Genomic DNA, 24,974 nt, shown 5'->3' on the forward strand with positions numbered 1-24,974 from the left:
TGTGACTACCCCCTGGATCATGGGAGTAATAATATTTATGTGATGTTAGATTTCTTTTAACCAGTATTTTGTTGAATATTTTCATATTAATATTCATTAGATATATTGTTATAAGCTTTTATTTATTTATTTTTGTTATAACTTCATGTGGTGTTGCTGTCAGTCTCATGCCAATTTCATAGAATAAGTCTGGGTGAATTCGTACCCTTTGATTTTGTGAACTGATTTGTGAAGAATTAGTATCATTTCTTGTCTAATTGTTTTGTAGAATTCAGCAGTGAAATCATCCACCCCTATGCTTTCTTTTTGATGGGAGATTTATTTTTTATTAGTGTTCAGTTTCTGTCTCATTATTGGTCTATTCAGACATTCTGAACTTTTTCCCTCATTATTTAATGGAGGCTGAATGTGTCTGGAAATTTCTCACTTTCTCCTAATTAGTCCATTTCCTCTAAGTTTTCTGGTTTGTTGGTATATAATTACCCATCATGTTGCCCTTCACTCTTTGTTCTTTTTGTGGTCACTTGAAACATCTTATTTTTCATTTCTTATTTATTTGAATCTTCTCTATTTTTCTTAGTTAATGTAATTAAAGTTTTATGAACTTTATCCTCTCAAAACAAACCACAAGCACCATGGCTTGCTTTGTTAACCTTCTTCCTTATTTGCCTGAGTTCTATTTAACATATTTTTGTAATAATCTTTCTTATTTCCTTCCCTCTTTTGAGGATTGAGTTTGTTTTTGTCTTCCTAGCTTATTGACATGCAGTTGATACACTATTAATCTGAGATCTTTTCTTTGTGATACAGGCAGTCATCAGCTGTTTTTGGTTTGGTGTGTTTCCATGTTGTTGGCGTTAGGGAAGTATTAAAATTTTCTTCTATCTCATTTCCTCATTATTAGAATTATATGATTTGATATCCATATTTTTATAAAGCTGCTCATTTATTTTCTTGTCAATGAAGGTTTTCTGCCATTTCCATCAGAAAGATACTTGGTATGACTTCTGTCTTCTTCCACTGTGAAGCTTTGTTTTATGACCTAGCATGGTTATTCTAGAGAACATTCCAGATTCAACTAGGAAGGTGTATATCTAGGCATTATTGAATCAGATGTTTTCTGAATGCCTGTTACATATTTGTTACAAAGCACACCTTAATTCTGATGGTCTTTTGGTTTTTCAAAACAGATACCTGTCTGGTGTGTGTGTGTGTGTGTGTGTGTGTGTGTGTGTGTGTGTATTATCTCAGTGTATGAAACAATATGTCTCTCTTCTAGAAGTTTCTATGATATGTTATAGATTATGCTGCCTAAAGTAGGTTGAACAACTATATTAGCACCCTTCTTTCATTTGCAATTACAAGGAGGAAGTTGCCCCCATGGAGCAGTCACTTTTGACCAATTTATTTCAATGAGATTTTGTCACCTAATGACATTTTCATTATATAATTGTAATGATAGATGGCATTGACCTTTGGTAGTCACCAACAAACACTCAGTTGGGGTTTCGATTCTATTTTTCTGACAGGAGTGATGAATTTTTACCATTTTCGTTGTTTGTTTTAGTCCAGTACTGTGATGAAATAGTTTCTTAGGAAATTCAGCAGAATCTCATTTTGCCAGAGTGGCGCTGGGCTTTTGTTGACCCAGAAGTTTATTCTCAATGGTCTTGCCATCAAAATACAATCTTTAATTCTTTTACTCTCACATCTTGTGCAATCACAGTTCAGCTTCCCACTTGCAGCTTAATGAGATATTATTGACCGATGATGAGTTTTCTGGTTGGTTGTGATAGTGATTTTTATCAATCAATGATGTCATCTGAGACAAACATATTTAGAAGCTTTTGTATGTGTTCCTAAGCTTCTTTAGTTGAACTCAAATAACTATAAACATCTGATAAGAGGGCAGTCTTCACAATATGGAAAGGATTGCTTTAATAAATGGCCACTTTTTCACTAAAATTTTGTTTGAGAAAGTTAAAATTCTAACATGATTGGGTGAGTGCTCCTGGGGAGCTATTGATAGTTAATTGCTGATGAGGGAAGGGGACTAATGTTTCATTGAGGAGACTGCTCATTGTCCATGCTCCATTGGGTGTCTTTACCCTCATTTGTGCATGGCCAGTGCCGATTAGATTCAGGGGGCTATTAATAAAATAATAACAATGCAATTAACATAAGTTGGCAGGGTCGAAGGGAACATGCAGAAAGATAGAAATTGTATACACGCATAAAATTGTCAAATAATAAATATAAATATTAGAAAACTTTATGTTCCACATTCTCAAGGTCAGTGCCTATTCTAAATACAATTATAGTCTTGCTTTCACGCTTTCATCCCAGAACCCTAAAAGTTGATGAGAACTGTTTCCAGTACAGTGATCACAGAAAATATCGTCACAGACGCAGTCCTCTGTCTCCTGAAATTCACAATGGAGTTAAACGGTGAAAAAAACAAACAAACAGCAAATTCAAATGAATATGACAATTCTATATCATAGTAGAGTACTGGTTCTCAACCTTCCTAATCTTGTGACCCTTGAATAAAATTCCTCATGTTGCGGTGATCTTTGACCATAAAATTACTTTGTTGCTACTTCATAAATGTAATTTTGCTACTGTTATGAATCACAGACTAAATATCTGACATGCAGATTATCTGATATGCTACCCCACCATGAGGTCACGACCCACAGGGTTAGAATCACTGCAGGAGAGGGAACCTGTGCTCTAATGCATCAGTCTTATCAGAGACTTGTGCTTTGTCTTGTTCTCATGAATGGTAAGCCAGGATTTCAAAGGGTCACTCGAGCAGCCCTTGGTGTCTCAGATCAACTCCAACAGTGCCTTCCATTTCCCCCAGCAGCTTTGACCTTCCTCCTGCCTGCAAGTGCTTCAAAGAAGGTGTGGCTGCTCCATTGCAGGAAGCAGAATATAGTTACAACAACCGATCTCTTAAAACATCAGCAACACCAATAGATTAGATGTGTTTAAATAAAGCTTGTTAATGTCTCAAAATTAATAATGAGGGAAGGAAGATGAAGCTGGACGGTGGCTGCACAGGGAGCGAGCACAGAAACAGCCTAATGTTAGGGCAGCAACCTCGTGGCCCTGTCCACATGAATTTCCAAAAGGAAATGCTGCCATCATCAGCAAAATATAAATTATCCCTCGTTTTCCAAAGCATTTTAAGCTCTAAATCCAAAACAAGCTGGAAGAAACAGCAACATAGTAATCCTCTCTGATTCTCACTTATCTCTGCTTAATACTTCCCCAACCAGCCCAGGCTCACATGGCGGCCACCCTGGACTGCTTGCTGGAAACGATGAATGCACTGAGGGAGCCTGCATTTCCTATTCCCTGGTTAGGCTCCCATGGGCAGCTTCTCCTTTCTCCTGGTCGGTGATACCTAAAATGAAGGTGAATCTCAGAGCAAGTTCTGTCACACGTACTCCTTGGTAAGAATCCAAACAAGTCATATGTTCTCGGGCCACTTGAGGTTCCAGGTCTTTGTTTTTGCATTTTGCACACAATGGTCACCCAAGGAAGATGAGATAAAGTGTGCACAGCACACAGCATGGTTCAGTTAAACCTCTGGTAAGGCAGAGGAAGTAGGTGTCATTATTTGCCAAACTGGTGTGTGTGCTCCTGACTTGTGAGCCTGGATGACGCTATCTGCTGCAGAATCAGTAAGATCCCAGGCTCAGTCGGTACTTGACTGAGCAGCACACTGGCCAATGGGTACCTTTTGGACATTTTCAAGGTCCTTATGTTAATTAATATGATACAAGTTAAGAACTAAAGTGCTCTGGAGTAGTTATATCTGGATTATAACTTTGTTATTAATAGACTAGTCTATGATAAGTAATATTAAAGTTATAAAACTACTATTAATATGGAGTAAATTTAAACATAAGCTTAAGGCTTAATAAAATGAAAATAATGACATCCAGAAATTCGACTGTTTATCGAGATGATCATGGGGTATGGAACTTAAAAAATATAGTACAATAGATTGAGAGTGTGGCTCAGCTGCTGGAGGGCTTATCTAAGATGCACAAAGCCCGGAGTTCGATTTGCTGTGATTCATAAAACACATGCATACCTATAATTCCAGCACTCAGAAGATGGAGGCAGGAGGATCAAGAGTTCAAGGTCACTATCAGCTACATAGTGAAATCTAGACCAGCCTAGCTATATAGGACCCTTGAAACTGTTTCAAACACACAAACAAAAAACAAAAACAAAATATAATACAAAACAGGCTGAGGAGATGGCTCAATGATAAAACATTGGCCGTGTGAGCCAGAGGCCAGAGTTCTAACCTCCGGAATGCATGGGTGGTACGGTAGTCCACCTGTAAAGTCAGTGCTCAAAACAACAATTAGCTAAGACACCAAAGCCAAGCAAATCAAAAAAGAACAGCAAAAACAAAATACACAAACCATCTACCCCTGTAGGCTGGAGAGATGGCTCTCAAGAAATCATGCTGCTCTTCAGAAGAAGAGTTTAGTTCCCAGCATGGCTCACGACTACCTGTAACTCCAGCTCCAGTACATCTGATGGACACATAACTAAAAATAAAACAAACCTTTAAAAAAATCACTCTCCCACAAACTAAGCATAATGTTTCTTAAAGTCAACACTCCTTCCGCTAATAATCATTAAATACATACTTAAATCCACTAATAAAAAGCACTCAAAACCATGAAGCCCATTTGAATGGCTTTACATAAGGCCTGCACAGAGCACAAGAAAAATTCAATACATTCTAAACCATGGATATTAATATTAATAGGCTCATCCTGTTGATTCATGACAATAGTTTTGAAGCTGTGAACTGAAATGAAACTCAGAAATAAATTCAATATTGAGGGTTATATTTTGGAGGATCACGGCAGGAAGCAGAACATTTAATTTTTAAGGTTTATTTTCTTTTTAATCCCGTATTTTCATATATGTCTGTGCTGAGGATAGGTGCTTGCAGATGCAAGGAAAGGGCATCTGATGCTCTGGAGTGCAGGCAGTTTTGAGCTGCCAGATATGGGTGCTGGGAACAGAGTCTAAGACCGCTGTAAGAACAGTCAGCTCTCTTAAGTGCTGAGCCATCAGGCCACTTCATTGCCTGTGTCCTGTACTTCTGACCTTGTAATTCCATGTACCTAAACTCACAAGAGGCAATGATTCAATGACTTTATATATTAAATATCTAAGCAATTTAGAAAGGTATTTAACCCATAAGTGTCGAGGAATTACACCCTGTAGAACATGCTTAAAGTTGCTGAGCATTGGAATAAGGCTGCGTGTGACTGAACCCAGGTAACCTGTTCAGTTCCATTTCTCTCTGTTCAGAGATTCATGTTCTGGAGGGTCTCTTAGGTAGCTTTTGTTGTTGTTATTGTTGTTTTGGTTTTGTTTGTTTGTTTGTTTTGACTTTCGAGACAGGGTTTCTCTGTAGCTTTGGAGACTGTTCTGGAATTAGCTCTTGTAGACCATGCTGGCTTTGAACTCACAGAGCCTGCCTCAGCCTCCCGAGTGCCGGGATTAAAGACGTGTGCCACCACTGCCCAGCAAAGGCAGCTCAGCTTTTAGACTTCTTAGTTTATACTCCATCTGCCTTGCATTTGCACTTTTTCCCCAAATGCTTTCTCCTTTGCTGTAGATACTGAGCTGCACCTTAAGACTTGTCCTTTTCACAGACTTCCATGAGGGTGGATCAAGAGCTCTATGATGTTTCCCTCCATACTACAGGCACCACACAGGGAAACAAATATTCCTTCCTGTTGTTTGGTTTTGGTTGCCTTGTCTGCATCCTGTCTAGTATCTGAGAATATGAGTTTCTGGAAGGCAGGAAAATCACAATGATCAGCCCCAACCAATATGTGTTAATACATTGCACTGTACTAGTTTGTTAAAATGACCGAAAGGAGGGACTAGAAAGACAGTTCAGTGGTTAAGAGCATTTGCTGCTCTTCCAGAAGACCTATCTTCCATTCCGAGGCCCCGTTCCAGGCTGCTCACAACCACCTATAACTCCAGCCCAAGGGGAATCAACACCTTCTGTCCTCTGCAGGGATCTGCACTCACACATACGTTCCCTCACATAATTAAAATTAAACTTATTTTAACGTATCTAAAAAGTCAAATATCTTCCATTATCCATAACAGGAGATAGTTCAGTGTGCAAAATATAGTAAAAGCAACCAAAAATCAAATGTTTCATATCCTTTCATTTCCAACCTACTTTTCTAATCTCAACTGAAATACAGGTTGAGGGCTCAGATATGACTATCCCTCTATAATTACCTGCCTACAGTAGCTCTGTAAATGACCCATTTTTGGTGGCTGCACATCAGATCAATGGAGCCACAATGATTCTCTCAATGTTGAAGCTCTGTGCCCTTTAGTTCATTTATTACTTGCTGTTTTCATTTATTTGGGCGATTTCTTCTTTGCTTTCTTTATCATGGGCATGCCAATGAATATGAAAACACGTGTTTCAACTTTATCTTTGTAATTAACATATTTATCACCAGAGAAAGAAAATGGCACAGGCCTGCTACCCCAGTGCTCAGCAAGCAGACAAAGGAGGTCTAGAAGTCAAGACTTCTCTTGGCTACATAGCAATGTTAACAGTTTCAGTCCAGCAGTGACATTAACACACACACACACACAGGCACGAAGCAAGAGGATGTGTTGTGTGTGGTAGACAGATGTGTGTTGGAGGGATTCTGTGGTGTCTTTGTTCTAGAAATTTCTCACATTTTCTGTGGTTACTTACCATTTCTTCCTTTTTCTGTAGTGTTTTGTTTTTTGATAATTAAACATCTGGATTTATAAAAAGGAGTCCCTTGGATAAAAGTGGAAATGTTAGGCAGATAGAGTACAAAGCAAGAAGAGCAAGCAAAAGCTGAGCCATCTCGAGACCCTTCTCTTGTGTTTATTGTTACCATTGTTTTGAATCTGAGAAAGAATTAACATTAGCCATTTTAAAGTCCATTTTCTGTTTTTTATTAACTGATTTTTCTGAAGAGGTTGCTTTAATGTTGGAGTCTGGAGTTACCATTTCCTCAGGTGGACTATGCTTTGCTAATTGCTCAGATACGTGCAGTACTGAGGAGACCAGGTATTGTGATTTGAAAGAAAATGGCTCCCAAAGGGAGTTGCACTATTAGGAGTTGTGGCCTTGATGGAGTCGGTGTGGTCTTATTGGAGGAAGCACGTCTCTGTGGGGGCGGGCTTTGAGATCTCACGTATGCTCAAGCCACACCCAGTGTCTCAGACCACGTGCTGCCAGTGAGTCAATACGTAAGGACTCTCAGCTCCAGTTCCGGCACCATGTCTGCCTGCACGCCATTGTGTCAGGCCATGATGATAATGGACTAAACATCTGAAAATGTAAGTCACCCCAATTAGATGTCTCCCCTTCATAAGAGTAGCTGTGGACATGGTTTCCCTTCACCACAATAAAAATCCCTAAGACACCGAGTATGGTGTGGCACATCTGAGCTATCCGAAGTTCCAGAAAGGTCATCCTGGGCTACAAATTTAAGATCTGCTTAGGGAATGAGAGGAACACAGAGAGACCATGTCTTAAAAAATTAAGATGAAGGAAAAACGAATAATTCAGAGAATGGCTGTTTGCTCCTGCAAATTTTGTGACCAGAGATTTCTCTGAGAGCTATTGTCTTTATTTGGATGAACTCCTCCATTCTCTCTCTCTCTCTCTCTCTCTCTCTCTCTCTCTCTCTCTCTCTGTCTCTGTCTCTGTGTGTGTGTGTTACTGTGTGTCTGTGTGTATATCTTTCTATTTATTTGTGCATTTATGTATGTGTGTTTGGATGTGTGCATCCTTGTGTGTGTCTTTGGTATTGGAGAGCTGTGTTTCTCTTTACCCTGCATTTACATCTTTGAGGCAGATCCAGGAGAGTTAAGTCAGGTTGTTGCTTCCTTTTCCTTCAGGTGATTATCTCGCCTACAGTTTAGTCAGTGCACAGTGAACAGTTGATCAGCTCCATCTCACAGCTGCATGAATAAAAAGGTCTTTGTTTTCAGGTCTTGCACAACAGGGTTACAAAGCAAACACCCATGATTCAGAGCTCTAAGTACTGCAGGTTGTTTCTTTGGAATCAGGGTTCATTAAAGATTTAGCAGCACTCTTTTTTGTTGTTGTTATTAATGCTTCTAGGACTTTCTTTTCATGTTTTCTTATTAAAAATTATCTTACCTGCTATGATCATCTCTAGTTCTACTGATAGTACCAGTCTCACTGTGGGGTAGTGAATTCATCGTCATTTAAATTTATTTGCAATTGCACAGAAATATTTGACTAAAGAAGTCAAAATTTAAAACTTTTCATGTAACATTTTCTAAGGAATTTTACATTTTGTATCATGTTGAATGATGGCATTTTCTTCCTTATAAGTTCTGTCTGGTTAAAGTTGGTATCAAAGAAATACTTAATGTTTAGTGTAATCTATTGCAAGTCTCCATGTGAACTATTGCTCCTTATTTCTAGTTGCCCTGGAGGTAAGCCCTCCACTGGGCTCTTTTCATTTAAATTAGACAAATTTTGCACACATAATATAGTGAAGTTTTCTACTCACCTCATGTGTGTGGCTGTATATATGTGTATGTCTCTGTATATTTACATGTGTCCACACATATATTAAAAGTTACTGTATTACATTTCAAAGTTATAAATACAGTTGAAAGTCCTTTTAAATACTTCTCCTTAGTCTTACTCTCTCCTTTGTTCTCAGAAGGAAACCATTTTGTAGCAATTGGCCATTCTTCCCAAGAGGGCTTTTGATAAACTGCTGCCTATCAATTTGTCCATAAATGTGATATACTGTTATTTAAATGGGTTGGTTACATTTGAGTAAGTGATGTAATTATATGCATTGCTTCTTCATATTTCTTATTTTTGTTTTTCATATGATCATTCCGAGACCCAAAGAGCGGGGGAATAGTTTTCAATTCTCAATAAAGGTGCTATAAAATACTGTGACCTTCTCAAAAAGTAAAGACAGTCAGAGAAGCAGAAAGAAGCTGGTATCACCAGAGTGAGCATATTGCCGAGCTCTGTAAATATGTCACTTGGGACTGAGGCATTCTCCCCACTTGGCTGACCTGGGTAATGGACACAACAGAGGCATCAGTTCCATCTTTGTTTCACTAATTTCTGTGCATGTTTCTCACTACTTCCAATGATATACTGTACATAGAAAGTATCTTACTTAAGGTTTCTGTTGCTGTGCTAAAAACCACAACCAAAAACAGCTTGGGAAACAAAGAGTTTGATTGGCTCACATCCTCCCAACCCAGTCCATTGTGAAGGGAAGTTTGGGCAATAGCATGTGTGTGGAGATCGGAGGACAGCTCTGGGGAGTCCTGTCTCTAGTTCCACCTTTATGTGGGTGCTGGGGATTGAACTCAGGTCTTCGGGCTTCTACTATGAATACTTCATCTGCTGAACTATATTAGCAGCCCCACAAGAGAAATCGGCTTTGGCAGAATATTTGATCTACGCCTGTGTTTGTAAATGCTTGGTGGTACCACAATCGCATCAGAGTTAATTTAAAACTGTTATCTAGACAGCAACATGCTGAACCATTACACTTGATTTCTTTTTTCGGTAATTGGAAGTTAAGATCATGTGTATTCAGAAGAATGTTTTACAACTTACGCGCTTACTTATGGATTACAACCACTTTAATTCTTCATATGTTCTCTCACAGGTTTAAAATTATGTTTTAGAAAACAAGTTAGATATTATAGGAGCCAGAATAAACTTTGGCATTAAAAAGAAGTTCCTGTTATTATAAAGAAATACCACAGGGATGTCAGGTGCATCATATTTACTTAGAGACAAAAGAATTGTTTATTTTTTTCTGACACTACCAAAAATTATAAATTCAGATTCTTTAAAGGGAATTCTCACCAAGCAAAGGATAAATCTCAAAGATGAATTTTAAAAAATGATAAGAGTTAGGCCACATTGACAAAAATCACTCTGATCTACAACTGCAGGAGTTAGAGTAGGAAGACAGGCTACAACTTCTCTAGCAACTAGCAATGAGAAGCTAACAGAGCCCCTGATTCCTGACCCTACTTTAAACTAATGGCTATCCATAGAAAGAAAGATGTTTTACCCTAGAACACATCCAATGTACCATATCTTAAGTAGCTAGTTCTGGCTTTCCATGGAATGCTGCAACTTTCAGTGCACTACATCACAAAATGTTCTATCTCATTCAATATAACACTTCTTCATTTGTGTTTCTGTATTAAATCATCTGAGAGAAGACTTGATTGAGATGTTTAGGTTGAATTGGTCTATGGACATGTCTGTGGGGCATTGACTTGATGATTATAGATATAGGAAGGACTATCCTCCTATGGGTAGAACTATCCCTAGGTAACTGATCCTGGGCTATATAAGAAAGCTATTTGAGCATCATCATCATCATCATCGAGAGAGAGAGAGAGAGACAGAGAGACAGAGAGACAGAAAGTGAGACAGAGAGACAGAGAGTGAGACAGAGACAGAAATAAACAGAGAGACATGAGAGAGACAGAGACCCAAGAGAAACAACTACATAGAGACAGAGAACACTAGTGAACAGCATTCCTCCATGGTTTCTGCGTCAGTTGCTGTTTCCAGGTTCCTGTCTTGAGTTCTTGACCTGACTTTCCCTCAATGATTAATTGTGATCTGGAAGTTGGACAGAACATATCAGAATTGTGTTCTGCCATTATTGGAGTTCACCTGTGGCTTTATTTTAATTAGACCATGACATCTCAAAGCCCCTTATGAATATTAAAACCTTAAGTTTTATTCAGTAATTTTATAATTGTATGTTTTTAACATTCCAATAGATAGAATATTTTGCCTAAGACCCTAATATGTTGAAATTATTTTTTGTTTGCTTTGAGACAATGTCTCTCACAGGCCAAGATGGCTTCAAACTCTCTATGTAGGTAACACTGTGCTTGAACTATTGACCCTCATCCTCTACTCCCAAAAGACTGTGATTAATGGCATTCACCAACACTTAGGCTTGAAATGTCTTTATTATATTATTGCTAATTGTGTGTGTGCATGTGTGTGTGTGTGTGTGTGTGAGAGAGAGAGAGAGAGAGAGAGAGAGAGAGAGAGAGAGAGAGAGAGAGAGAGAGAAAGGTGAGAGCATTCACCACAATGCACATGTGGTGGTCAAAGGATAACTCTCAGAAGTTGGTTTTCTCCTCTCACGGTGACCTCCTCTAGGGATTGAACCTCATTCTTCAGACTTGCTAGGCATTATCTTTTATGCATGAACTACCTCTCTGTTCCCCCTTCACTTTTAAAAAGTTGGTGCTGTTTTCCTTATGATAAAATTGCCTTAAGGTGAAATATGACAGCATCTAATCAATGGCTCTGAATTAATTTATCTATCTAAAATCTGAAAATACCTAAAAGTAGTGAAACATCACAGATATTTGCATTCAGTATGTTCTATAGTATTAAACAATCACACAGTTTTACAGTGAGATATGCAGTCTGTATGTGAGTATATGTGCCATGTGGCAGTCAGAGGACAATTTGTAGGAGTCTGGTCTTTCTTCCTATAACCAGGTTGTATGGCTCAAACTCTGACCCTCAGTCATAGAGCCATTTTACCCACTGAGCCATCTCCCTGGCCCACAATGATCTTTGTTAAGCTTTGTCTCCCTTCTGCAACTTTGTAACTGAAGGCTTTACTCTGATTCAAAGATGCTGAAGGACAGATGTCCTTGACTTCCACGTGAATAAACTCAAGCTGGTTTGATATTTAAGTTTCACTACCAATCTTACCAAATAATAGCAACATGTAAACATATATAGCTCCTCTCTTTAAAATGTAATATATACTGCAAGCATACCTACATCTCTATCTTTTTATTTGGAATTGTTACGGATTATTATTAAACTATTTTTATCCATTATTATTTATATTATAAAATCGGTATTTCCAACTCCTTTTGACTTACTCTTTAACAAAAAAAGAGAATTTCCCTAGACCAGGTTTCTCCCTAACCCCATAATGGTTACCTCTACCAAGATATCTCTTTCATTACTCTCCCACTCTGTTCCTTTCCCAACTTGACCATCCCGTTCCCTCATGTTCTCATCTCCCATCACCTCCTCTCTACTGCCCCCTGCCCTCTGGTTTACCCAGTAGATTGCTTCTATTTCTCCTTCCCAGGGCTATCCATCTGTCCCTCTTAGTATCCTCCTTGTTACCTAGCTTCTCTGGGACTGTGGATTGTAGCCTGGGAAATTCCCAGGAATCCACAAGGATGACCCCAGATAAGACTTCTAGCAACAGTGGAGAGGGTGCCTGAATGGGGCTTCTCCTCTAATCAGATTGGTAACTGTTACTATTTACGGTGCAGGTCACCGTGGCAGGTCCCACAGTGGGTGGGAGATGGTGGCAGGTGGGAGGTAGTGGCGGGTGGGTGACATGCAGAGAGAGCTTGGGTATGGAGAAGAGAAGAGAAGAGAAGAGAAGAGAAGAGAAGAGAAGAGAAGAGAAGAGAAGAGAAGAGAAGAGAAGAGAAAAGAAGAGAAAAGAGAAGAGAAGAGAAGAGGAGGGGGAGGAGGGAAGCAGAGGCTGCCTCTTCAGAAGAATGGAGAGAGAGAGAGAGAGAGAGAGAGAGAGAGACAGAGACAGAGACAGAGACAGAGACAGAGAGAAAGAAAGAGTAGAGACCAGCTTGCCTTGGTGAGAAGGAGGAAATTGGGAGTGGGCAGAGCTTGTCTCTTAAAGGGACAGGATACTCAGGTGACAGGACAGACCAACATAATTGTAATTAAAACAACAACTACCCAAATTGTCATCATAGAACCTTCATCCAGTAACTGATGGAAGCAGATGCAGAAATCCACAGAGGAGCACTGAGTTGAGCTCTGGAAGTCCAGTTGGAGAGAGGAAGGAGAGATTATGGGAGCATGGGCAGGGGGGCATCAAGATCATGACAGAGAAACACATAGAGACAGCTCTCTTGAACTCCTCGAAGCCGTGGACTCTAGACCCACAGCTGGGGAGCCTTCATGGGACCAAACTAGTTCCTCAGCCTGTGGTTGACAGTTGTGTGGCTTAGTCTCTTTGTGGGTCCTCTGGAAGTGGGACGAGGATCTATCTATCCCTGGTGCATGAGCTGACATTTTGCAGCCCATTTCCTATGGTATGATGCTTTGCTCAGCCTTGATGCAGCGGGGAGGGGCTTGGTCCTGCTTCAACTTGATGTGCCAGACTTTATTGACTCCCTGGAAGCCTTACCCTTTCTGAGGAGTGGATGGGGTTGGCGTGGGGGGAGGTGAGGGGATAGCAGGAGGAGAGGAGGGAGGGGAAACTGTGGTTGGCATGTAAAATGAAACAAAATTTAAAGTTAAAAAATTGAGAAACATAATAAAAAAGAATTTCAAATGAGTCCTATTTTTATCGGAATTCACATTTATTACTGTTTTTGAAGCTAGTTTTAGAGCGTATGTTTCATTTTAATTGTGCATATGGGTGTGGGTTTGTGAAAACGAAAGCAATTCACACAAGGGCTAAGAGACCTTTAGATGCCCTCAGAGCTAGAGTTACTGGTGGCTGTGAGCTAGGCAGCATATGTGCTGGAAACAGAATTCTAGTCCTCTGCAAGAATATGCTTTTGACTGCTCATCCATCTCTCCAGCCCTCATGACCAGTTTTTGTCAAGTTTCTTTCCAGTATTTATACACAATTACGCACTCACTCTACCCTTCTGAGAACTTCCTCCCACTCGCTGCCTTCTGCCACATGAACCCTCCCTGTTCCCAGCAAACCATCTCATCTCACCCAGCCAGTGTGCTTTCTCTGGTCACAGGGTTGGCTCCTCTTGATACTTCTATATTCACTCTCCTTCCCATTAGTTTGACAGTTTATATATTAAGGGATTATTGCTTTTAACAGAGTTTAGGCAGAGTAACAACAACATATTGATAGTATGAATACATAAATGAGCATATAAGCACTATTGCAGTCTTGTGTATGAGTGACGTCAAGTAAGAAAAATGAATACGTGTCATGGTATCATGTAATACAATTAGTTCCATCTAGCATTGGTGTTTAGCATGTTTTCTAACTTATATTGATCCTTACTTTTAATTTTAATGTTTGTGGAGAGAGCAGTTGATGATAAAAAGGGAGTTAGGAGATGGGGTAAAGACATTTGAAAGTGTGCGTCATGGCATCATCATAGAATACATTATACGTGAAAGGAGAACGGCTGTTTCCTATAGGTAGAGAAAGATGCCCAGCAAGGAGACAAGGCTGGGCAAAAGAAGTTGGGGATGAGGATGAAAAATGGAACAAAATACTTATGAAAACTGACACAATGGAAACCCATTTTTTTTTACAAATTTAAAGACAACTCATAAAAATGATAAATTACAAAATTTGTTGAAAATTCTGTGAAATGATTTTATTATTTTTGTATATGCATATTTTGATTGCAGGTTTGCATGTGCACCACCTGTGTACTTACTACCCTTTGGGATAAGAAGAGGGTACTGGATGCCCTGGGTCTGGAATTACAAACTGTTGTGAGTCACCATGTGGGGGTACTGGTAATTGAACCCTGTCCTTCTGCAGAAATAGCAAGTTCTCTTAACTACTGAGCCAACTCTCCACCCCTTTTTATGGATAATTTCATAAGAAGAGAAAATAAATGACTACCAGTCTTAGCATAAAATTTCTATAAATGCTTTTGCACAATTTGCTACATTATTGGCAGAGTGTTTGGACTCAATATTTTGGCACCATCTTAGATCAAATATGAGATCTTCATATTATACTCCCAGACCACAATGTAGGGTGAGACTCTGACTGAAGCACATGTTAGAATGTGTAAGAACAGAACCTGGGGTTTGGCAGATATACTGAAGACTCCCTTGTAGCACAGATAATAAAAGCTCAGAGACAGATATTGGAGTTCAACCTGAAGATCAGAAAAGCAAAGCAGCCTGCCACAGACTCTTCTGCCTCAAACTGAAAATGGGCTAGATCCTGTCTTCACGAATCCTGAAGAATCCACACCCCACATTCCACACTCTACTTAGTTCCTGTCTCTGCCCCTTTATAGTCATCTCTCTGCCCAGCAAGATGTCTTCTGTCTCCATCTCCCTAGTGCTGAGATTAAAGCCATGGGATTCCAAGAGCTGGGATCACTTTTGTGTGAGCTCTGCTTCTCTTTTAGACAGATTCAATCTTGTGTAGTCCAGGGTGGCCTTGAACTAAGAGAGATCTGTCTGCTTCTGTCTCCCAAGTCCTGAGATAAAAGGTGTGTGCCATCAGTCCCTGGCATGGATGGCTGACTAGTATGGTTGCTTTGCCCTTTAATCTTCAAGTAAGCTTTATTTATTAAAATACAAATAATATACCACTATACTCTCTTGTTCCCTCCTCTAAAGTCTGACTCCAAAACTGAGAGGCAAATGACAGCTGTATATACTTTTAGTAAACACCCAGGGGTTTTACCCAGTTTCTGAGGGGGTACGTCATGATGAGAAGGAGAAGCAGGTGTCCTTGACACTGGTCATTTCAAGTCACACCTGGAGATTTGCTGAGACAAATACACTTGAAGCAGCTGAGAAAACAAACTTAGAAACTGTATAAGGAAAGGACGAGGGTGTATTATATGAACATGCAAATCCAGACTCAGATGGAAGGTTAGTAAGTGGTAGGAGCTGGACAAGGGAAAAATCATCATGATTACTAATGAATGAGTATGGGTTATGTGTGTGGGATCTTTCCTAGAAGTAGACAGTAATAGTGTGATGAATATAAATATGCAAAACATTTGTAAGGGATTATAGTAGGTGAACAGTGTTTTAATCAGTCTAGTCAACACCAGGAAGGTGTCAGATGGAGCTCAGTTCTTGCCTAGTGTCCATGGCCTGATTATTTAGCTCTAATATCACAAAAATAAAAAAATCAATTTAATTAAATAACTGTGGTAGGTTTTGTGTGTGTGTGTGTGTGTGTGTGTGTGTGTGTGTGTGTGTGTGTGTGTGTGTGTGTGAAAAATCCTTGACAGAGGAACTGAGGGCAGGAGGGGCTTTTCTTGACTCTCAGTTTGAGGTTGTGGTCCACCATGATGCAGAAAGATGTTGACTTGAGTGGACTAGCCTGGCAGTGGGGACCTGAAGTGCTATTTGTTCATCTTTTGATGACTCAGGAGGCAGAAAGTTGGGACAGAAACCAGGGAGGAATATAACCCTCAATTCTTGTGTCTGGCAACCTACTTTTCCTAGCTGGACTGCATGTCCCCAAAGTTGCCCAACCTCCCCCAAACTCAGCATAAGCTGGAACCAAGTGTCAAACACGTGAACCTTTAGAGGATACTTCACCATCAAAGCACTGCTGTCCTGAAGAGGGGAATTGAACAACAAAAAAATGAAGAACAGTGAACTCATATCAGGCTCTTCCTGGGAGATGTTCATAATCTGTGATTGGGATATATTATATGAGAGGAGAATAAATTCAAAATAATAATAAAAAGAAAATAAAGAACTCTTATGGGCATTGGGGAATTTTGTATTGTGGTGTGGTTTTGAAGTCTTTTCAATCTTTGCTGAACAGAAACAGCAAAACTTAATCATCTAAATAGCGTTGTATGCACTATAACAAGAAACAAGGCATGTATTCAATATGTTCATCAGCCCAGCATGTATGCAAGCATGCTCATAGACAGGGGATATAGTCTGTGCATTACTTACGTTCTTATACGGAAATAAGGAAATCAAAAAATCTCATTCATTTTTTTTGCAAACAAAAACTGAATTTATTTTCTAAAACAATATTTTCCTTATGTGTTTTTTTTTGTTTTTTTTTTGTTTTTTTGTTTTTTTTATTTTTTTAAATTTTTTTATTATTTTTTATTTTTTTATTATTAAATTATAAAAGTTTCCATTTCAGCCCCTCCTCCCACCACCCTCCCACTCCCCCCACTCCCTCTCCTCCTCCCTCTCCATCCCCTAGAGCAGTCAGGGTTTCCTGCCCTGTGGGAAGTTCGAGTTCCTCCCCCCTCCCTCCAGGTCCAGGGAAGGTGAGAGTCCAAACAGACTGGAGCGCCAAAATCCAGTATATGCAGAGGAAGCAAGTCCCAGTGTCATTGTCAACGGCTTTTCAAAAAGGCTCCGGGCCAGCCACATTCAGAGAATCTGGTTGGATCATGTCCTCGTTCAGTCCCAGTCCAACAGGCCTTGGTGAACTCTCATGATATCAGTCCCCTTGTATCAGTGGGTGCTCGCATCCCTCGCAGTCCTGATTACTTTTTTTATTTTCTTCATCATTCTGTTCCTCATTTGGACTGTGGAGTGCTCAGTTCGGTGTTCCAATATGGGTCTCCATCTGTATCGCCATCCAACGTCAGATGAAGGTTTCCTGTGCCCTTGCCTTCATTGCTCACGATCTCTTTCCTTCTGCCTCTCATTTGGACCTAGGGAGCTAGGTCCAGTGTTCCAACGTGGTTCGCCGCCTCCATCTCCATCCATCGCCAGATGAGGGTTCTATGGTGAAATGCAAAATATTCATCAGTATGGTTGTGGGCCAAGGCCGGTTCAGGCACCCTCTCCTCTGTCCAGAGAACAATCTGGGGATCTCTCCTTGGACCTGGGATCCCATATATAATCAAGTTTCCTATAAACCCTAAAATGACTCCCTTAGTTGAAATATATTCTTCCCTGATCCCTTATTCATCCTTCCTCCCTTCCCCCCATCCCGGTCAACCGAGCTTTCTCCATTCCTCCCCTACTCCCTTCTCTTTAACCCTCTCCCCTTCCAACAACCCTCCCACCCCCCCCATGCACCCAAGGTTACCTGGGACTCTTGACTATTTCCTACCTCCTGGCGGATAGCTAAATAATCTTCATCAGGATCGTCTTCTTATTTAGCTTCTCTAGGATCACGAAAAATAGGCTCAAATACCTTTAAATTATGGTTAGAATCCACTTATGAGTGAATACATACCGTGTTCCTCTTTTTGGGTCTGGCTTACCTCACTCAATAAAGCGTTTTCTATGTCCATCCATTTGCATGCAAAATTCAAGATGTCATTATTTTTTACCGCTGAGTAAAACTCTAACGTGTATATGTTCCACACCTTTTTTAACCATTCTTCTATTGAGGGGCACCTCGGCTGTTTCCAGGTTCTGGCTATTACAAATAGTGCTGCTATGAACATAGTTGAACAAATGCTTTTGTTGTATGCTAGGGAATCTCTAGGGTAAATTCCCAAGAGTGGAATTGCTGGGTCCTGAGGGAGGTTGACTCCCAGTTTCCTGAGAAACCGCCACACTGATTTCCACAGTGGCTGAACAAGTTTGCATTCCCACCAACAATGGATGAGTGTTCCCCTCACCCCACATCCTCTCCAGCATAGGCTATCATTGGTGTTTTTGACTTTAGCTATTCTGACAGGTGTAAGATGGTATCTCAAAGTGGTTTTGATTTGCATTTCCCTGATCGCTAAGGAGGTTGAGCATGACCTTAAGTGTCTTCTGGCCATTCGAAGTTCATCTGTTGTGAATTCTCTGTTCAGTTCAGTACCCCATTTTTTAATTGGGTTATTTAGAGATTTAGTGCCTAGTTTCTTGAGTTATTTGTATATTTTGGAGATCAGACCTTTGTCTGATGAGGGGTTGGTGAAGATCTTCTCCCAGTCAGAAGGCAGCCTTTTTGTCTTACTGACAGTGTCCTTTGCTTTACAGAAGCGTCTCAGTTTCAGTAGATCCCATTGATTCATTGTTTCTCTTATTGTCTGTGCTGCTGGGGTCCTACTTAGAAAGAGGCCTCCTGTGCCTATATCTTGTAGACTACTTCCCACTTTCTCTTCTATCAGGTTCAAAGTGGACGGATTAATGTTGATGTCTTTAATCCATTTGGACCTGAGTTTTGTGCATGGTGATAGGTATGGATCTACTTTCATCCTTCTACAGGTTGACATCCAGTTATGCCAGCACCATTTGTTAAAGATGCTTTCCTTCTTCCGTTGTATACCTTTAGCTCCCTTGTCAAAAATTAGGTGCTCATAGGTTTGTGGGTTAATATCCGGGTCTTCTATTCGATTCCATAGGTCGACTTCTCTGTTCTTATGCCAATACCAAGCTGTTTTCAATACTGTAGCTCTGTAATAGAGTTTGAAGTCAGGGATGGTAATGCCTCCTGAAGTTCCTTTATTGTATAAGATTGTTTTGGCTATCCTGGGTTTTTTGTTTTTCCAAATAAACTTGATTATTGTTTTCTCAAGGTCTGTGAAGAAGTTTGATGGGATTTTGATGGGGATTGCATTGAATCTATAGATTGCTTTTGGTAGAATTGCCATTTTTACTATGTTGATCCTCCCAATCCAAGAACAAGGGAGATCTTTCCATTTTCTGGTATCCTCCTCAATTTCTTTCTTCAAAGACTTAAAGTTCTTGTCAAATAGGTCTTTCACTTCCTTGGTTAGAGTAACCCCAAGATATTTTATGCTATTTGTGGCTATCGTGAAAGGTGATATTTCTCTGATTTCCCTCTCAGCTTCTTTATCCTTCGTGTATAGGAGGGCCACTGATTTTTTGGAGTTGATCTTGTATCCTGCCACGTTACTAAAGGTGTTTATCAGCTGTAGGAGTTCTTTGGTAGAGTTTTTGGGGTCACTTATGTACACTATCATATCGTCAGCAAATAACGAAAGTTTAACTTCATCCTTTCCAATTCGAATCCCCTTGATCTCCTTATGTTGTCTTATTGCTATTGCTAGAACTTCAAGCACTATATTGAAGAGGTATGGAGAGAGTGGACAGCCTTGTCGTGTTCCTGATTTTAGTGGAAAGGCTTTGAGTTTCTCTCCATTCAATTTGATGTTAGCTGTCGGCTTGCTGTATATTGCTTTTATTATATTTAGGTATGATCCTTGTATCCCCAGTCTCTCCAACACCTTTATCATAAATGGGTGTTGAATTTTGTCAAATGCTTTTTCAGCATCCAATGAAATGATCATATGATTTTTTTCTTTCAGTTTATTTATATGATGGATTACATTGATAGATTTGCGTATATTGAACCAGCCCTGCATCTCTGGGATGAAGCCTACTTGATCATAATGGATAATTTTTCTAATGTGTTCCTGGATTCGGTTTGCCAGTATTTTATTGAGAATTTTCGCGTCGATGTTCATGAGTGAGATTGGCCTGTAATTCTCTTTCTTGGTTGTGTCTTTGTGTGGTTTTGGTATTAAGGTAACTGTAGCTTCATAAAAGGAGTTTGGCAATGACTCTTCTGTTTCTATATTATGGAATACATTAAGGAGTATAGGAATTAGCTCTTCCTGGAAATTCTGGTAGAATTCTGCATTGAAACCATCTGGTCCTGGACTTTTTTTGGTAGGGAGATTTCTGATAACAGCTTCTAGTTCTTCACGACTAACAGGTCTATTTAGATTATTCACCTGTTCTTGGTTCAACTTTAGTATATGGTACTTATCTAAAAAAATGTCCATTTCTTTTACATTTTCCAACTTTGTGGCATATAAACTTTCGTAGTAAGATCTAATGATTCTCTGAATATCCTCTGAGTCTGTGGTTATATCCCCCTTTTCATTTCTGATCCTATTAATTTGCATGTGCTCTCTCTGCCGTTTGATTAGTTTGGATAGTGGTTTGTCAATCTTGTTGATTTTCTCCAAGAACCAGCTTTTTGATTCATTGATTCTTTGGATTGTTTTCTCTGTTGCTATTTTGTTGATTTCAGCCCTCAGTTTGATTATTTCCAGTCTTCTACTCCTCCTGGGTGAATCAGCTTCTTTTTTTTCTAGAGCTTTCAAGTGTGCTGTTAGGTCTCCAATGTGTGCTTTCTCCGTTTTCTTTATTTGGGCACCTATTGCTATGAACTTTCCTCTTAGCACTGCTTTCATAGTGTCCCATAGGTTTGAGTATGTTGTGTCTTTGTTTTCATTAAATTCAAGGAAGACTTTAATTTATTTCTTAATTTCGTCCTTGACCCAGGGGTGATTTAGTAGTTGACTGTTCAACTTCCATGAGTTTGTTGACTTCCTGGGGGTAGCATTGTTGTTGAATTCTAATTTTAATCCATGGTGATCTGACAAGACACAGGTGGTTACTAATATTTTTTTGTATCTGTGGGAGTTTGCTTTGTTGCCGAGTATGTGGTCAATCTTCGAGAAGGTTCCATGAACTGCAGAGAAGAAGGTATATTCTTTCCTATTTGGGTGGAGTGTTCTATAGATGTCTGTTAAGTCCATTTGATTCAATACCTCCAATAAATCTCTTAATTCTCTGTTTGGTTTCTGTCTGATTGACCTGTCCATCGGTGAGAGAGGAATGTTGAAGTCTCCTACTATTAGCGTGTGTGGTTTGATGACTGCCTTGAGTTCTAGAAGAGTTTCTTTTACATATGTGGGTGCCTTTACATTAGGGGCATAGATATTCAGGATTGAGACTTCTTCCTGATGAGTTGTTCCAGTTATGAGTATGAAATGTCCATCTCCATCTCTTCTGATTGATTTTAGTTTGAAGTCGATTTTGTTAGATATTAGAATGGCCACACCCGCTTGTTTCTTAGGTCCATTTGCTTGGAAGACCTCTTCCCAACCCTTTACTCTGAGTAGGTGTCTGTCTTTGTGGTTGAGGTGTGTTTCTTGTAAACAGCAGAATGTTGGATCCTGTTTTCGTATCCAATCTCTAAGTCTGTGCCTCTTTATAGGTGAATTGAGTCCATTGATATTAAGAGATATTAATGACCATTGGTTGTTGACTCCAGTCATTTTTTTTTGGTGGTAATAGAGCGTATGTGTTTTCCTTCTTTGAATTGTGCTAGTGAAGGGTCGCTAGATGTCTGAATTATTGTAGTCAGTGTTGGCAGTGTTGGATTCCTTGGGATGTAATTTTCCTTCTAGTATTCTCTGTAAGGCTGGATTAGTAGTTACATATTGTTTAAATTTGTTTTTATCCTGGAATATTTTGTTTTCTCCGTTGATAGTGAACGAAAGCTTGGCTGGGTAAAGTAGTCTGGGCTTGCATCCGTGGTCCCTTAATTTCTGCAGTACCTCTATCCAGGACCTTCTGGCTTTCATGGTTTCTATAGAGAAGTCTGGTGTAAGTCTGATAGGTTTACCTTTATAGGTTACTTGACCTTTTTCCTTTGCAGCTCTTAATATCCTTTCTTTAATCTGACTGCTTTGTGTTTTGATTATTATATGGCGAGGGGACGTTTTTTTCTGATCCAGTCTATTAGGTGTTCTGTATGCTTCTTGCACCTTCATAGGAATATCCCTCTTTAGGTTGGGAAAGTTTTCTTCTATAATTTTGTTGAATATATCTTCTGGACCTTTGATCTGCAATTTTTCTCCTTCTTCTACTCCTATTATTCTTAGATTTGGTTTTTTTATTATGTCCCATATTTCCTGAATGTTTTGTGATGAGAATTTGTTGGATTTGCTGTTTTCTTTGGTCAGGGCGTTTATTTTCTCTATGGTGTCTTCATAATCTGAGATTCGTTCTTCTATCTCTTGTATTCTATTGGTTAAGCTTGATTCTGTAGTCTCCGTTCATTTACCTAGATTTTCCATATCCAGCCGGCCCTCGGTTTGTGTTTTCTTCACTGCCTCCATTTCAGTTTTCAATTCTTGCACTGATTCCATTACCTGTTTGATTGCTTTTTCTTGGTTTCCCAGGGTATCATTTACGAATTTACTCATTTCTTCAAACTTTTTGTTATATTTGTCTTCCATTTCTTTACTCATTTCTTCCATTTGTTTGTTATATTTCTCTTCTATTTCTTTAAGTGAGTTATTCATACCCTGTTTTAGAGACTCTATTGCTTTCATAATGACACTGTTTTCCACTTCTTCCGGAATAGGGCGTTCGAGTCCTTCTGTCGTAAGATCGCTGGGATCTGGTGATTTCATGTTGTTTTTCAGATTGTTGGAGGAATTCTTGCCTTGGCGCCTGCCCATCTCTTCCTTCAGATGCTCTCCAATGGCTCTTCCCTCTGCTGGGTCTTCTTCTACTGGATTAGTGTCCCTTGCTATCCAGGAATCACTTTGCCTGTAGTCTTAGCTAGCTGCAGGCAGGCTATTAGAACAAAGGGACTTCCTTCCCTTTGCACTCACCACCTATCCAGACCCGTGGTGCCCACCCTGGCTGAGATGGAGGAATTTAAGCCCTGAAAAAGGGAGAGGGGAGGGGAGGGGTTCGAGGCCAAAAGCTGGGATGGCATAGCAGGGGAGAGGTATTAGCTGGGGGAAGCTGCCTCTTTGGAGTAGCCAGGGATATAAGGATGGCGGGAATATTGTGTGTCCCCTCACCGGTCCACACACTTACCCCTGCACAGGATCAGAGCCCCTCGCTGGTCAGAAGAGTCCCTGCCTGCGGTCTTCGCTGCTGCAGGCCGGCTATCAGAACAAAGGGACTCCCGCCCCTTTCCTTATGTGTTTTTTATCTAGTTCTTTTATAATGTCGTTTGTCTTCTTCTTCTGCCATAGCACTAACCAAAAAATTCAGGAGCTGGTTGCTTTTCACATAGCATGAGAGTGAGTGAGAGAATGAGCAGAAAGAAAAGAATTTCCGGACAAGTATTAAGCAAGTTAACAGTTTCTTTTATTATAGGGAAGCCTTACTGACAAGGTGCCTGTTGCCCCCCTTTCTCTCCCCTCCGTGTTTGTGTATGTGTGTGTGTGTGTGTGTGTGTGTGTGTGTGTGTGTGTGCCTGTTTTGTGAGAGCATCCAGGCAGACTGAGATACACACTGTTTGAGACATGTACAGTGCCCTTGTCTAGACACAGAGGAAAACCCTCACTGTGTTCTGCTCAGGGAGGTGCAGTGTACTTTGCATTCCTTCACGCCCAAGAGGGATGAGTGGAGTTTGAGGTTTTGTCATTATTAATCTACATGTGTGGTCTGAAAAAAAACCCCATCTCTCACCAGAAGGTAGCAGAGAACAAAGCTCCCGCATGGTGTGCTTCATTCTGACATTTGTTAATGGGGATGCAGACAGGAATTAAACTGATAGAAAGAAGTTACTTGTAGAATGTAGTCTTCTATTTAAATGCAGACTTGCAAGGAATGTCTTAATATACTATTGATCTGGAATAATTCAGAGGAATAAGGGAAAGTTTATTGTAGTCCTAAGATTGATGGTCATTTGAGAAGGGGTCACCTGGCTGGACACCGCCTGACTCATGAGCTGTGCTGAGTTAGGGGTATAGTATCTGACCCATCACTGGTACCTAAACTGCCTGTGATACCTCAGTCCTTTGGCAATTTCTCCTTCTTTGTGCAGTACACATAGGACTTCTGGGCAGTTAGTACCACATAACAGTCTTCCCCTTTTCAATCACATCAGTAAATCTTAGTCATCTTTTCTTGGGGACTTTACACCGAGTTTTTAAAAATCCACAGAAGAGATAAAGTAATTTTAATGAAAACAACTGTGATGTTTCAATAGGTGAAATGAAAATGTTATTGAAACTGTTTGATATTATTTGGGATGTGTTTTATCCCTAAATGATTGTTACAAAATGGACAGAATATTTTCATTGAGGGTTGTTATTACCTTCTCTTTCTTCTACTCATTGTCAAAGGAAACACTTGTTGGAGTCTGTTCCTATACTTTCTTGCCAGAAATAGTCCCAGTAGATTCCTGTAAAGAGATCTGGCATGAGAGAGAGGAAGAGAGAGAGAGAGAGAGAGAGAGAGAGAGAGAGAGAGAGAGAGAGAGAGAGAAGAGAGAGAGAGAGAGAGAGAGAGAGAGGGAGAGCGAGAGAGAGAGAGAGAGAGAGAGAGAGAGAGAGAGAGAGAGAGAGAGAGATTTGGTATTCACATGATTTGGAAAAGTGGGAAAAGTGAAGCTATTAATATCGTATTATGAATCTATATATCTTACTTCATTTTAACTGTCAATCTGATACATGATAGA

General features: G+C 39.9%; 1 long non-coding RNA gene across 2 annotated transcripts in view; it reads left to right on the forward strand.

The window, feature by feature from the left end:
* The window catches only part of LOC146891972 (uncharacterized), a 196,833-nt gene that overhangs the window by 169,276 nt on the left and 2,583 nt on the right, over positions 1-24,974 (forward strand). The window lies entirely within an intron of this gene.

Source organism: Myodes glareolus, chromosome 14 (genome assembly GCF_982192425.1).
Source record: "Myodes glareolus chromosome 14, mMyoGla1.1, whole genome shotgun sequence".
In the NCBI taxonomy this organism is placed as follows: Eukaryota; Metazoa; Chordata; class Mammalia; order Rodentia; family Cricetidae; genus Myodes; species Myodes glareolus.